We start from the raw sequence: 10,132 nt of genomic DNA on the forward strand, positions 1-10,132 counted from the left end.
CAAGAGATTTTTAAATTCAGTTTCACGGTGGTAAAGTGGCGTAGCTATGTACTCTATTATTTTAGCATGCTGCTAGTGCAATATGATGATTAAGTTCCCAATTAAATTGTAATTTTGTCATCACCAGCTCAATTAGAAAAGAGCTGTTTGATTCGCCTCGTTACAGAAAAGAGCAAAGCCGGTGATTACACATTCAGAGATGGCTGTCAGTAAACACTTAGCTTGCTATAAAAGGCTGTATTTAACCAGGGCCAGATTTGGGTCGTGAACTGCGGGACATCAGCTCCTTTTAAAAGCTGAGTGATTTACACAATTCATTAAAGCCAGTGAATCTTGAGCCAGCGTCATATTAAATGGTTACTTACTCTCAAATAGCCCCTCGGGAGTTGAATTGTTGGCTTGCGAATAGATTAAAGTTTACATTGAAAAGAGAAATTGAATTCAGAGGTAATCAATAGCATAATGGGCCAGTGAGAGGAGCCTGCTGCCTGAAATGAAATTACCATATTTTTAATCTTAATTTTCCACTCTGTTTATCTGACAGTGTGGATGTGCAATCCAAACAGATAATGAGAGAGTGGGATATTGACAGAGAGGTCCTCTGGAGTGCTTGTTTCAGTGATTAAACGCTGTGATCTGTGATTACTTTGTGTCGGGTGTCAGGCTGGCGGCCAGGGCCCGGGGAGACACAGGCACATAGCAGCTGGAGCATCATGGGTCTCTGAGGTGCTAATGCACCTGACACAGCATTGACAGCATTCGAAACCCTATCAGGGACTGCACCACACGGCAGCTGCCACAATAGGAATACTCGTGGCACTATCTACATCAGAGTCAGCATATATCCTCTCTGCTCTGCCCTCGATAACAGCACGACACAAGAATGGCGACAAACAAAGTTGCACAATAACTATTATTAACCAGATACCTTTCCTGCGTCGCCCCAATAATAGCGTCATTTTAAGACATATCTGAATAGGTGTGCAAATAGCAAAGCCGTCGACATAGTGCTGATATAGCTTTAATAAATAAATGTCTGAGAAACCTGGCTGTCCACACAATGAAGTTTAATTCGAAAGAAATAAAACACGAAATAACAGTCAGCACAATGTGGAGGCAGTGAATGAAATGATGCATTCAACACCGTAGCGTTGAGCCCATCCACACTTTAAGAGAGGAGTGATGCTTCGGTGCTGATTCCAGGATGCGATACATGTCCTATTCAGTAAAAAGATGTTTTATTGTCGGTTGAGAGAAGAATAATGTAACAAGTATCTACAAAAACGGAAATTGGTCTAAATTGTTCAAGGTTGTTTTGTTACGGGCCAATAAATAAGTAGTCTCAAGGCCGTTTTGGGTTATGGAGACAATGTTTTTTCGCCAACTTTCTGTTGTGCCAGCATTTTCTTTTGTGATGGATACTGCTGTTTGACAAATGGAAACAAATTGCACGGTGCAGGCGCCTGAATGGCAGGGAGTTGGGGAGTGTCAGACTCGGTGCTGAAAGACGATGAAGCGAGAGCCTCAGGTTTTTGTGGGCGACTCAGACCTGACTGATCCCAGCATAAAGTACTTGTTGAAGAGAAGGAGAAAAGGAGAACAGGATTTCGACAGGCTGCAGTGAAGTTAGGAGAATTGACTATGGCGGCTTTGTTCCTGGCTGGTGACATGGGGTGGGGGAGATGGGGAGACTGGAGCGATTCCCCAGAGACTCGGCGCTCAGCCTTTCTAAAGTGACTACAAACTGAATATCTGACAAGTTCCCAAGGCCTGACATGACTCTGTGTGGAGCTAAGAAAAACAAACAACAAATGGCACGTTTTTTAAGATACATGTGGTGACACTGGATGTAGTGTGTTAGAAAATGGCTTTTTATCTTGTTAAAAATAGGTTCTCTCAATTCGGAAGATGTTGATGCTATATTTTTTAGATTGTCGCAACAACCTAGTTAGACCGAGTTTCTCCCCTGGCAGACTTTGTGAAAGTAGAAATGTTGGTTTCCAACTTATTAGAGGGCTTATAACTAGCAGTTCCTCTTTTATCTCGCGTCACAAAAAAAAATCAAACATTAAACCTGCAGTAGGCAGAATGTTTTTGGCATCATTGGGCAAAAAATCCATAATAACCTTTCAGCATATTGTATTTCAAGTGTTCTGAGAGATAACTAGACTTCTGCACCTCATCATGGCTCTGATTTCAGACTTTAAAAAATCTAATAATCTTTGCCAATCACAGGTCATTTCAGAGAGAGAGAGCGTTCCTGTTGGCTGTGCTTCAGCTGGTGGGCGGTGCTCGGTATTTCCTCAACAGATCTCAACGTGGCTGCCGGGGTCACAAACTTTCATTTTACAGCTAAACAGTACACTACAAGATGTTTCTGAAAACATTTGAGGAGAGAATTACGCATTACAGTAACAGAATATTGATTCATATTTGATCAGCGCTGCCTAGTTTGACCGTTTGATCAGAGTTTGTGAGTGATTGACAGCTGCTCAGAGACGGCAAGGCTCCAGCTCGGCTCTGATTGGTTGTTTTCCTCCAGTCTGTGAAATCTTGCAGACGCCATTAGGAGCACCAGAGGACACCAAGAGGCACGTGATTTTTTTTCAGATTACCTATCTCATGCACTACTGTCAGGATATAGTGACCGCTTTATAAGAATAACTATATTTAATCTTATTTGCTCTAATTCTAGCCACTGCTGCTTTAACTGTTAGTAGTTCTTCCCTACATGCACACGTGAGGTTTAATAAGCCACACTGCATCATGGTGCCTCAGCAGTTTAGTGACCACCCCGGACTGGTCGACTAATACTGCTACAAACAGTAATTATAGGTCGCGCGTGTAATGGATGATTGTGCTTCGTAAACTCCCCAGGCTGTGGTTTGTTTCAAACTCTGTAGAGTGCGAGTATATTTAAGTTTTTAATGCACATTTGCACAGAAAACAAGGATGAATCTATTAATATATCACCTTATTTATGAAAAACAAAACTTAAAGAAAACAAGAGGTCTAAAAGAATCCTATTTTTTTTTGTAATTTCCCCTGCCCCTGGCTGCTACTTTGAACTAAACTGGCTAATGTGGCCCTTTTGAAATGCCACCAAATAGGAAACCTCTTTGCATGCTTTAGCCTTAAATCCCGGGCATGCTCTGGCACCTTCCAAAAGTGCTGTTTGATTCTTCAACTGCGAGAGAAAGAAGCAAAGTGGAGGGCGAGACAATAGCGGAGGGCTTATCTCATCAGTAAATAAGGCTTATTGCTTTAAGCTATAAAAGGCTATGCTTATTGGTGATGTCATCCCTTTGTGGAAGATTGATGAAGCTTGAGGCAGGGGGGCATAATGTGAGTGTGAATGTGTGTGAGTGTGGAGGAGGAGGAGGAGGAGGAGGAGGAGGAGGCCTAGTGCACCAAACTCCAGAGTTTCTAACTTTCCCCTGCAGAGTTTGATATAATTTAAAATGTATGACATATATTTTAACTGCTGCTGCACTAAAATTGCGGTCTTTGGTGGTAAACTAACCCAAATGCACTTCAAAGTTCCATCTGGCCAGGGGGCTTTTATCCTCGGCCATGAGAGCGGTTGATGTTCTGTGCATGTAAACGTGCAGCTTTGGGTAAAGGTGGGGACAGCTTGTGTCCCCCATTATTGTCTGGTTGCATTTACGCGGGTCCAAGGGCCCACTGTGTCTTTTCGGGTTACTTTCTCATCATTTCTCCTAATGTAGAGACCCACAGGGTTGGTGGCAAGCGCACAATGCGGCTGTTGTATGGTTACTGTCAGCTCTCTCAAATAAGGCTTCCTGTTCATTAGACTCCTTTTCACCTCCGCACAATGCGCCGGCTTTGCAGCAATAGCGAGTCGACGCCCATCTCTTCAATGCCATGTGAATAGTTCTAAATAGTGTTTATGCAAGCCATTGTTGTCTATTGTGTGCCCAGTCTTAATGCACAGTGATTTGCCTGCTTTTGTAGCCTGGGATACATTATCTTGCCTATGTGGCTTCAGATGCATGCCTGGCCTTTGAGCCAGTAAACAGTCTAAAAGTTAACTCCCTATGGACAATGCTGGAGATGCCTGATAAAGTGTGTTAGAGTATACTAAATGTCCCTCAGTAAAATGGCTTCTTCCTCTGCTGTGTATGTTTTAAACTCTGTAGTTCCATCATCTGAAAAAGTCACACCTCTCTAATTTAATTTCGAGGACTTAAAGGCATTGTTTTTTCTTCCCTTGTAAATGTAATAATTAGGGTGGTCAATCGATTTAAAATATTTAATCACGGTTAATCACATGATTGTCCATAGTTAATCACAATTAATCGCAAATTAACATTTTTTGTCCGTTCAAAATGTACCTTAAAGGGAGATTTGTCAAGTATTTAATACTCTTATCAACATGGGAGTGGGCAAATATGCTGCTTTATGCAAATGTATATATATATTAATTATTGGACATAAATTAAAAACACAAAAAAAATGACAAATATTGTCTAGAAACCCTCACAGGTACTGCATTTAGCATAAAACAATATGCTCAAATCATAACATGATAAAAACTCAAGCCCAACAGGCAACAAAGGTCAAGGGACCCCTTTGAAAATGGCCATGCCAGTTTTTCCTTGCCAAAATTTAGCATAAGTTTTGAGCGTCATTGATCGCCCTTCGTCGACAAGCTAGTATGACATGGTTGGTACCAATGTATTTCTTAGGTTCTCTTAGGTTAGACCTCTTCTCTGTAGCTTTAAAACTGAGCCCGCTACAATCTAAAAATCGCACGTTGAGTTAAAAGTGCATTAAAACAAATTTGCGTTAACGTGTTAACTTTGACAGCCCTAGTAATAATTAAAAGAAAGTTTGGAAAGGAGTCAAACTTAACCTCAAAGCTGATTTTAAATCATAATCTGTGAGGATTATTCTTTTTTTTTTTTCAATAAATACGTAGTAAAGTTGATACTGTTGCTTTGAAAGATAAGACTGACACTATCTGTTGCACATCTGGTGAAGAATGTCCATTCAGCGGGGAGATGTATTTAAACCCTGTGTCTTTATTCTTCAGACTGTCAGTGTGAAAATGAATGGGTAATACAGATAGACAGCCAGGTGGATAATCTGACACACGTCACAGTCAAAGAATAAAAACTTTTAAATCTTGAAGATAATGTCAAAATGATGTGTCTTGTAATGGAAATTTTATGTCTCGTGAATTCCATCAGTTACTTTAACATGGATCTCTGTGTGTTTGTACGCCACAACTTTATTGATTAAGCTGATTTGGAAAGAAAGATAAGAAGCATTTGGTTCAGTTTATGTACATTTTGCTTTGTACTAGTACATTTTCTGCCTGTGGCCCCGGTGGTTTTATATTTCACAAACTAGTTCCTGCACATCTTAACTCTTCAGTTATCTTGAGGCTATCTTGCACTTGGAAAAAAAATATTTCTTGCAATGAGTTAAGTTTAAAAAACAAGCTATTCCTCTTAAATAAAAAAAGTAGGCTGCACTTAAACTGCTTTTCCAAAAGAAGACAAAATAACCCTGAAGAATTGAGAGAGCAGGAATGAGCAGCATATTATAGCCTTCATCTGTTTGTGGCATTGTTCTAGAGAGCATATACATCACCTCCAGAGAGTAACCGATAGGCCCAACCATTCACGTCTTGGATAGATGCACAAAAGCGGAAGATATCTGCGGCACAGATTACATTATACTCATTTCAAAAGCATTCACCGTCAAGTATGCAGAACAGAAAAAAAGATGCTTTTAATGCCGGGCAATGATTACAGGCGAGTGATGTAACTGATAGTTGGCTCATTATTGTTCGGAGATTTGGTGTGTTTGACCCCCTAAAGCATTCTGCTGCCAAGGGAATTTAAAACAACCTTTGGACTCGGAGGAAAGGAATGGTATGATTGCTCTCTCGGTGACACTGATACAACACCGTCACATCGCTGACTCCAGACGACAGGAGAGACTGAGCCGAGTCTCACTTCACCAACACTTAGCAGCAGGCATTTCATTAACCCGTCAGAGAGAGGCGAGATGCTGCTTTGTCTTTGATTGCCACATCCCCTTACGCTCATGCTGCCGCTTATACGTCTGACCTCCATTAGCCCACCAGGTGTGTTTCACATTTTATTTAATGAACTGTAGTCATGAGGTAATTCATTGCCTGCAATAATACTCCTTGAAGCAAGTTTTTTTTTTTCTTCCTCACACCAAAGTAGTGATGTTGACTTGCGTTGCTCCTGGGCTGATATTTTCATTAAAGGCCCTCTTATCAAATAATGAAATAAAGAATCTGTTTCTTGCCCAATGCTATTACCTCCCACAAATCAAAAGGTTTCCACTGTAATGTCTTGCCTCCCATGCCAGTTAATTAGGTAGCGTTGCGCTACATACTAATGCTGCTTTCATGAGAATAATCTGAGACAATAAACCTGTCTCCTTTGTGTCCTTCTGCAAGCCCTCTTAATTAATATCAGCAAATACAAACCCAAGTTAATTGAAATTTGAACATCCCATCTTTATAGTTTACAATAATACAATCGCTCGTGTTTTGTTGCTGTTGCTGAATTACTATAATAGCTGGTATCATATCTCTATTTAGTATTGCATTGATCGCTCTCAGCGATGCAGCAGAAATATAAAAGAAAGAAATGTCTTAACCATGAGTAAACACAGGAGGCAATATATGCAACCCCAACATTGATTCAGACCGAGACATTAATATTCACACTCCTCCAGATAATCATAGCAAGGTGTGCATGATTTGTTTTCATTGATTAAGTGACATTGCTCCGGCTTCTCGCACCATGGTTATTAATATAGTTTGCATTGATATTATTTCTGCATTAACAACAATTTCAACCAAGTGAGAGAGATTACAGGACGGGATGCAAAAGAGTAGCGTCTCGGTGGCAGAGCGCTTTAATCAGAACCCCCCTTTTGATGCAAAATCTTTATAACTTTAATCAATCTTTATGGACGAGCTTTTCAAACTGTATGCAAGTTTGAATAGCGTAGTTTTAAAGAGGCTGTGCCCTCCTGTCAGATATCTGATATGTTTTGCAAATTACAAATCCTTCTAGGAATATGAATTAAGTTGTGCAACCCGGAGTGTTCCTTCCATTCATGGCGCACACAGTTCAGGTTTCACTTTACATGAATCCTTAGCCCCAGCTAATGTAATCAGGCCAACAATCCCCAACTAGCGTGGGATTGTAGTACACAGAGCCCACAACAAAGCATAATCTGGCACGCTACTATTCCAGTAGGATTTTTTTTTGTCCTCACACTTCTTTTGTCACGTTGGCCCGCGAACAGAAATAGCTAAACAAAATAAATAAATAGATAAAACAGTGGGTTGTCTTTATAGCCTTTATATGCAGTGATATTTCTGAGCCAAGAACATTTCTGAAGTTAACAGTATTTATGTTCCGGTAGTGTTGGTCACAGTCTGTCACACATTATTTGCATCTGCATGTCCGATTAACAAATATGACATATTCCTAAGATCAGGCTCCTAGCACTCTAACCACCCACCACGGCAATTAACTGTCTACTAAGCTAACAAGCGTATCACACATGCCTGATGCAAGCCAGTAGAATATCAAGCTCCTACGGTAGATGTATCCCCGTTTACCCTGTGGTGCCGCTGTGAACGCACAGTACACATGTGCAAGCTAATTTCAAATGTTGATTAAGTTGCGGCTCTGGACTGCGGATCTTTACTCTCACCGGTATCAACACAGGGGTTTACGTTGAGGGCAACTGGCACTTGAAATTCACTAGAGATAAAGAGAGTTGTCATCCATGTTAGACTAGAGACCTTGTCGGGGTGAAAAGAGTCTGTCGAACAAATTCAATGGGCTTTTCTGTGTCTTAAGGACTGTTGGTAGTGAATCTACTGAAACTATCTGCACTGATAGCCTCTACTCTGTGCAGCTAACATATTAAAATCGTGCTGACCTTCACACTGCTCAGGCTTGTTATCACTGCTTAGGCAAGAGAATAAAGGTAGGCCACACGTATGACATTCAGTCATTCTTATTGTGAGCCAGGTGAGAGGGCGACTGGATTTACAAGAGAGAAAAAGAGGTCTCTTACAACTGTACACGCTGTATGTCACAAGAGGAAATAAAATTATTCAAGTACAAACCCATGTTTTTTTCCAGTAGGGGTCTTAACCATCGTTGCTGGAAATGTAGATCCATGGATGTCATTTCACCGTTGCTATGGGTTCAAGGATTATATCCAACATAGCATCTGAAGGTAGAAGGGTTTCGGGGAAAAGCCAGACAGTTTTTTTTTTATAGCATGATTGCCGCCAAACTAAACTATCTGTTCTACTTATTTCTAAAAAAGCATTGACCGTCGGGGCATAGCCAATATGGAGGTTAATCCATTCTAGTGTCTATACTATGGGATGCTTATGGAAGCATATTTGCTTAGGGCAGCCATGCAAATTATTACTTACTGCCCTGTAAGCTGATAACACAAATTAGATACCCATTAAAGTTGAACAATGTATATAGAATGAGAAAAGATTGCAAGTGATACCTGAAGGGATGCTTAAGTCGTATGGCACTAAAATATGCCTCGTGCTTGCAAACTTCAAAAGTGGAGAGATGTTTATCCTTGGGATTGGAAGATGCATAATAGTAATCTCATATGCACAGAGGCAGCTGCCAGGTGGAGGATAGCACACTGCATGTTTATGAATAGAAATCATTACAGGGACTGGGGAGCATACCGGCATTGAACCAGTGGCACAGAACTTTGTTATCATCTACCCCGGCGTTAACTACAGCACTTAAAAAGTTCAAGTGCTGAGATGTTTAGTAAGGCATTGGTTGAGCTGTGGTCATTTTACGCTGTATTTTATTTGCTATTTGCTTGTCGAACAGATCCAACGTTTGTAAAAGTCCTTCTAACTTTAAGTCCTGACCTGAATGTGGGTTGGAGTAGAGAACAACAAGGCTGTTAATACGATCCTGCCACCTGAGGGGCCTGTGAAATCAGAAACATGCCAGCTTTAACAGCAGCGCCACAACTCCACTGGGCCTCTACCTTCACTAGCCTCAGCTCTTATCAGATGAGCCACTTTAATTCATGTGCCGAACACCTCTCCGAGGGCGACTACAAATGTACGGCAGCTTTTAGGAGGTGGAAAACGCTGTTTGTTTGTGGCGTGTTGGACGAGAGAGGAAGTGCCTCGGGCCTGTTTTGGGAACCCCGGCTAATTCTACCTTTTGACTTGCCCGTTGTTGTCTTTGAGCCCCTTTCCCTTTCTGCTCCACTGGCCGGCTGATAGTTAGGGATTCATCTTAAAACCTCCCCTTTGTCTGGCAGACCGTGGAGTCAGCAGTTATTCTTCAACTGACGACTTTGAATGCTTGGCGGTGAAAGAGATGAAGCTGAAACACAAAGGCAAATTAAGGGTACAAAAACACTCGCCATTGTCCCATTGTTGAGGGTCACAAATCGTCAAGTAAAAGCAACACAGCGTGGTTGAAATGTATTCGCCTCCATCCCTTTCCCCCCCCCCTCCCTCCCTTCTCCTCTCTTTATATTCATTAGATTCATTATAGGCCACAAAGGATTGCCAACAAAACAGCTTGTGATTTTAGTTGAATTCATCCCCCTCTGAGGCCTGCAGGGAAATTAAAGTAGGTGACTATCACTGGAGGGGGAGCAGACTTGACACATCTGAAGCTTTCAGTGATGCTAATAGCCAAGCGTATCCAAAATACACAGGAGCTGACCTCAAACAGATTGTGGGGGTTTAAAATCATTAGTTTGCAAATGAAGTAAAAGTACATTGGTTCTATGGTAGAATCAGCCCACTCTGAACCTTTGATTAGTGTTTGTCAACTCCCCTTTCTCTTCGTACTCCCCCGCCCACTTGCAATCCAGAAATTAATAAAGGAGACATAGCGACACTTTGGAGGGAAACGCTTGCATCTCCAGCACCTGTTAAACAAATGCACTTAAGGCAGGAATCAAATTGCAGGCAGGTTTAAATTGGTGTAAAATCTTCATTTAGATGATGTCCCCGGGGCCCGCTTATTACTTGAGATTTATATAGCATTAGTTCTGCCTCGCAAATGTGGTGCACCATTCCACCTCAGTG

This window comes from Sebastes umbrosus, chromosome 13 (assembly GCF_015220745.1).
Source record: "Sebastes umbrosus isolate fSebUmb1 chromosome 13, fSebUmb1.pri, whole genome shotgun sequence".
Lineage (NCBI taxonomy): Eukaryota > Metazoa > Chordata > Actinopteri > Perciformes > Sebastidae > Sebastes > Sebastes umbrosus.